The 6,707-nt window shown below is 41.3% G+C and overlaps 1 pseudogene; it reads right to left on the bottom strand.

The window, feature by feature from the left end:
* LOC133773506 (prostaglandin-E(2) 9-reductase-like) overlaps positions 1-3,417 on the bottom strand; it is a 21,449-nt pseudogene extending 18,032 nt beyond the window's left edge.
* Positions 3,418-6,707: the final 3,290 nt, after the last annotated feature.

The following is a 6,707-nucleotide window of genomic DNA, read 5'->3' as shown; positions in this document are numbered from 1 at the left end:
TGGTCCTTGCCCAAAATGCTTACTTTGCAGTACAATGAAAAAGTGTGGAGGCAAATTCAATGCTCTCTGTTAACCGATGCTCTTGAAAATTGTGTTTTTAATTAAGAGCGCTATTTTATTTTATTTTATTTTTTAAACTTTTATTTAATGAATATAAATTTCCAGTGTACAGCTTATGGATTACAATGGCTTCCCCCACCCCATAACTTCCCTCCCACCCGCAACCCTCCCCTCTCCCGCTCCCTTTCCCCTTCCATTTGCATCAAGATTCATTTTCAATTCTCTTTATATACAGAAGATCAATTTAGTATAAAGATTTCAACAGTTTGCACCCACATAGAAACACAAAGTGAAACATACTGTTTGAGTACTAGTTATAGCATTAAATCACAATGTACAGCACATTAAGGACAGAGATCCCACATGAGGAGCAAGTGCACAGTGGCTCCTGTTGTTGACCCAACAAATTGACACTCTAGTTTATGGTGCCAGTAACCATCCTAGGCTGTCGTCATGAGTTGCCAAGGCTATGGAAGCCTTCCAAGTTTGCCGACTCTGCTCATATTTAGACAAGGTCATAAAAGACAGAGTGAGGATAGTATCCAATGATCCTAAGAGTGGCATTTACCAGGTTTGAACAATTATACAGCATTAAGTGGGGAAGAGGACCATCAGTACACACATGTTGGGAGTAGAGCCATTGATGGTAGAGTAGAGGTTATGATTACAAAGGAATGAGGCCCAAGTGCACTAGACAGGGCCTAGAACAAAGGACAGAGTCATTATTAGAGGAGCTAAGAAAGGTGCTGTCTAAGCTACAAGTAATTTTTCTGATTGAGAGGCAAATAGAACCTGATAGAAGAGGCTTGATAATAATCTGGTGGGCTTTAGGCCTTGTAAGTTCAGAGGCCCAGACCTATCTATCTCTTCACATGGGGTACATCCTAAGGGAGGTGTGAACCTCCTAGGGGAAGGCACTCTGTTGACTTTCACTACTTGGCCGGCCTGGGAGGAAAACTGGCCAGGTAAAGGCAGGGGGCATCTCTAACAAGAAATTTGCAGTTCGCTATTTTAAATCTCATGCATGATGTAGCTCACCAACATCCATTCTTAGTTTCATTACTTAGAAGTATGTAGTTTAAACAGGTCTGTTTGTCCTCAGTTTTTAAAAAAATGATCCATATCTCCTCCCATACTTCCTTAAAAAAAACAAAAACAACTTCTCCAAAGGCTTGCTGATATTCACTACATACAGCAGTATCCTGTAAACAAGTCCTCAATGCAGCTTGTGCAGAATAAACAATCCATGGGGGAGCAAACACATCTGACTTCCCCTCAGAAACCACACAAGGAAAAACTGAGTGGAGAAAACTATTTTCAGCATGGAAAGAAAAAACTACAAAACTGAAATTTGGTATCCTGAAACTAAAAAAAGCTAAAGTGAAGAAGAAATAAATATTTGGCAGGCAAAAATTGTACATTTTGTTGCCAGAAGACAACCGGATTCTGTCCCAGTTGCCCCTCTTCCAGGCCAGTCCTCTGCTATCGCCCGGGAGTGCAGTGGAGGGTGGCCCAAGACTTTGGGCCCTGCACCCCATGGGAGAACAGGAAAAGCACCTGGCTCCTGGCTTCAGATCAACATGAAGTGCCGGCCGCAGCGCGCCAGCCGTGGTGGCCATTGGAGGGTGAAGTGATGGCAAAAAGGAAGACCTTTCTCTCTGTCCTTTCTCTCTCTGTCTCTCTGTGTCCACTCTGCCTGTCAAAAATACAAAAAAAGGAAGAAAGAAAGCCTTTACATGGTTTGGCTTCCAGGAAACTGGCATTGATTCAGAAAACCCATTCAACATTGCATCAGATGGCTAACAGGATGAATCTGGAGTGGTAGCAAAATTCACTGCAAAGAAGTAGAATTTTCTTCAGGCTCACTGATGAGTACACTTCTAGCATTAAAGAACAGAGATCTAAACACCAGGAGGGACTGATCTGTAATAAAGTTATCTAATAGTAAACTTCAAGTAAATCAGTGATGGGATGATTCTACAGCATTTTTGCACCATAATGCATGCAGCCAAGGCCAAAGACAAGAAGGATCATCTCCCTACATTCCTAAAACTTAAACCAACCAACCACTGGTTCATTCTGCTTTTAAAGAGCCAATTAGTGGCCAAAATGACTAGAAATACAATATTCCAAATACAATTAGTTTGATTATATCAGCTTCCATGTTCCTTTTACAAAGAGTGTCTAAATTTACCACCAAAACATGCCTAATGGCAGAAGAACCTAACAATGCAATTGGAAAGGTCTTATCCATTATTATGGGTGAGAAATTGAACCTGAAATGGCCAAGATGTGTCTAAGAGAACTAGTGTATGGTGAAGTCAGGACTTGCCCAGGGCAATCTAACCAGACACACCATTCTCCATCCTAATTACCGTTCGGTACTATGTGCTCCATATTTTCCATGGCATACTGTTCAGAAGGTCACTTTGTCTCTAACATCATGAGTTTTTTATCCTGTGAGTAGATGAATTCTTTCCTCCTGGACCATGCATAAATAATATTAAGGCTTCTAAGGCAGCAAGACAGATGCCACCTGGGCCTCTCCTAACACTGGCTCTATGGGGATCCAGCTACGGTGTAAGAAATCACACCCACTGCCCATGTGGTGAGGAAGTGGAAGTGAGCCAAGTAGAGACACCACCTGGAGGAAGAAAAGGTTACCTTCTCCCTACTTCCAACAGCCTCGTGATGAAGGAACCATCACCCCAGCAACCACCAGACTATACACACAAGGGACTCTAAGAACCTCCCAGCCTTCCCCCAAATAGTGGGAAATTAGTAAGTACCATTTAAACCACAACGTTTGTGATGACTTGTTACACAGGGTTAGAAAATCCGAACAAATTTCTTTCTGCACCTAGGACTGCACTGTTTTTCAATCTAGAACCATCTAATTTACTGTGTTTAACACTAGGCCTGGGGCTAATTCTGTTTCAATGAAGCTGACAAATGTTTATGAGCACATACTATGTGCTAGGCACTTCTAACACCCTGTTGAACAAAACAGTGTTCTGCCTTCTCAGAGAGCTTATGTTCCAATAAAGATTAAAACGATTAGAAATTCAAGAGTACTCCATGAAGTTTGTGTAAAATGACATTTACATATTTACTTTGGTGCATTTTTTTCACATTTTGTAATATACTGCATGCTTCTAGTCTCATTCCTGAGCAACTCACCTTTTTGATAATCAGTTTTGGAATTCGACTTGTGCTTAAATTAAGTCTTTTTCTTAAATTGATTCTCTTGGGAGTTGATGTATTGCTGTTGGTGATGATGTTCTGATTCAAACTTATATCTTGACTCTCCTGGTTGTTCCCAATCAGGTCATCATTTGCGGCAACTTTCAGGTGCATTTTTTTTTTAAATCCATGCATGTGAACTTCAGAAAGCTCATGGAAAATTCCCTCATGAAAAACCCTTGCCAACAGACAACATGGAAGGGTTTTTCTGTAACAGATGGGGATACTTGCTGTCTGCTAATTCTACTTTCTTGGAGGATAAATTATGGACCTGAGAAATAATCTTCTGATCCCTTAGCTCAATCTTCCTTTTGAACCTCGCATTCTTAAGATCTATTTCCATATTGCTTTCCAAATACCAATTTATCAGCATTCCCTGAGGCATTACTAGTGCACATTTCATGTGAAAATGAGAGTAACGATCAGTAATACAAAGTTCATTCTGTCTGATACTGGATAAATCTAAGTGGATCTGGAGGTGTGGTTCAGAGGGTTCAGCTGCATTTGGGACACTAGCTTCCCATATAGGACTTACGGTTTTGAATCCTGGCTCTTCAGCTTCTGATTCAGCACCCTGCTAATTCACCTAGGAGGGCAGAAGACAACCCCAGTGCTTGGACTCCTGTCACCCATGTGAGAGATCTGGAATGGGTCCCTGGCTTGTAGCTTTGGCCTGGCCATTGTGGTCATCCAGGAAGTGAATCAGTGGATAAAAAAAATCTTTATTATTCTCTCTCTCTCTCTCTCTCTCTCTCTCTTACACACACACACACACACACAATTCAAGTAACCATTCCCGGGGCCCACGCTGTGGCAAAACTGGGTAAGCCGCCACCTGCAGTGCTGGCATCGCACATGGGTGCTGGTTTGAGTCCGGGCTGCCTCACTTCCTATCCAGCTCTATGCTATGACTTGGGAAAGCAGTAGAAGATGGCCAAAATCCTTGGGCCCCTACCCCCACGTGGGAGACCAGAAGAAGCCTTGGATCCTGGCTTCAGATCAGCACAGCTCTGGCCATTGCAACCCTTTGGAAAATGAACCAGTGTTCTCACTCTCTCTGCCTCTCTGTAACCCTAGCTTTCAAATGAATAAATATTTAACAACAACAAAGAAGCCATTCTTCAGACATGTCCCCACATATAGCCTCAGACAAGGAATTACAAAAACAGTTACAAACACTTATGCAAACACAAAAACAGGACATATAAAGCTTTGTAAGGGAGAATTGAATCCTAGTACATTAGAAAGTTTATTGTACTTGAAAGAAAAGTGCAGATCAAGTAAAAGTCGATATAAAAGCTTTTTTTTGTTTGTTTTTGTTTTTTTTTATTAAACTTTTATTTAATGAATATAAATTTCCAAAGTATAGCTTATGGGTTACAATGGCTTCCCCCCTCCCATAACTTCCCTCCCGCCCGCAACCCTCCCCCCTCCCGCTCCCTCTCCCCTTCCATTCATGTAAAGATTCATTTTCAATTCTCTTTGTATACAGAAGATCAGTTTAGTATATACTAGGTAAAGATTTCAACATTTTGCCCATATAGCAACATCGAGTGAAAAAACTACCATTGGATTACTAATTATAGCATTAAATAGCAATGTACAGCACATTAAAGACAGATCCTACATAATTTTTTTTTCAAAATAATTAATTTTCTATGCCATTTCCATTTTAACACCAGGTTGTTTTGTTTTTTTTTTTTTTCATTTCCAATTCTCTTTATATACAGAAGATCACTTCAGTATATAATTAGCAAAGACCTCATCAGTCTGCGCCCACACAGAAACGCAAAGTATAAAAATACTGTTTCAGTACCAGTCCTAGCATCACTTGGCTTTAGACGACACATTAGGGACAGATCCCACATGGGGTGTAAGTACACAGTGACTCCTGTTGCTGACTTAACAATTTGACACTCCTGTTCATGGCGTCAGTAATCTCCCTGGGCTCTAGTCATGAGTTGCCAGGGCTATGGAAGCCTTTAGAGTTCGCTGACTTTGATATTGTTCTGATAGGGTCATAGTCAAAGTGGAGGTTCTCTCCTCCCTTCGGAGAAGGGTACCTCCTTCTTTGAAGGCCCCGTTCTTTCCACTGGGATCTCACTCACAGAGATCATTCATTTAGGTCTTTTTTTTCCCATGATATCTTGGCTTTCCATGCCTGCTATACTCTCATGGGCTCTTCAGCCAGATCTGAATGCCTTGAGGGCTGATTCTGAGGCCGGAGTGCTGTCTAGGACATCTGCCATCCTATGAGTCTGCTGTGTATCCCACTTCCCATGTTGGATCTTTCTCTCCCTTTTTGATTCTATCAGTTAGTATTAGCAGATACTTGTCTTGTTTGTGTGATCTCTTTGACTCTTAGATGATCGGAGCTATCAATTGTGAGCTGAAATTGATTACTTGGACTAGTGCGATGGCATTGGTACATGCCATCTTGATGGAATTGTGTTGGAATCCCCTGCACATTTCTGACTCCACCATTTACGGCCAGTCCGATTGAGCATGTTCCAAATTGTTCATCTCCTCCCTCTCTTTTTCCACTCTTAGATTTAACAGGGATCACTTTTCAGTTAAAATTTAAACACCTGAGAATAATTGTGCGTTAATTACTGAGTTCAACCAATAGTACTAGAACAACAACAACAACAACAAATACTAAAAAGGATAGAGTATTACATTGTACATCTAAAGTCAGGACAGGAGCTGATCAGTTCATTGTTGCTTATAGTGTCCATTTCACTTAACAGGTTTTCTCTTTGGCGCTCAGTTGTCACCGCTCAGGGAAAACAAATGATATTTCTCTCTTTGGGACTGGCTCAATTCACTCAGCATGATGTTTTCCAGATTCCTCCATCTTGTTGCAAATGACTGGGTTTCATTGTTTCTTACGGCTGTATAGTATTCTATGGAGTACATGTCCCACAATTTCTTTATCCAGTCTACTGTTGATGGGCATTTGGGTTGGTTCCAGGTCTTAGCTATTGTGAATTGAGCTGCAATAAACATTAAGGTGCAGATGGCTTTTTTATTTGCCAAATTAATTTCCTTTGGGTAAATTCCAAGGAGTGGGATGGCTGGGTTGTATGGTAGGGTTATGTTCAGGTTTCTGAGGAATCTCCAGACAGACTTCCATAGTGGCTTAACCAGTTTGCATTCCCACCAACAGTGGGTTAGTGTCCCTTTTTCCCCACATCCTCTCCAGCATCTGTTGTTGGTAGATTTCTGAATGTGAGCTATTCTCACTGGGGTGAGATGGAACCTCATTGTGGTTTTGATTTGCATTTCTCTGATTGCTAGTGATCTTGAACATTTTTTCATGTGTCTGTTGGCCATTTGGATTTCCTCTTTCGAAAAATGTCTATTGAGGTCCTTGGCCCATCTCTTAAGTGGGTTGTTTGTTT

Source organism: Lepus europaeus, chromosome 14, assembly GCF_033115175.1.
Source record: "Lepus europaeus isolate LE1 chromosome 14, mLepTim1.pri, whole genome shotgun sequence".
Lineage (NCBI taxonomy): Eukaryota > Metazoa > Chordata > Mammalia > Lagomorpha > Leporidae > Lepus > Lepus europaeus.
This window is presented reverse-complemented; position numbering and strand designations above follow the sequence as displayed.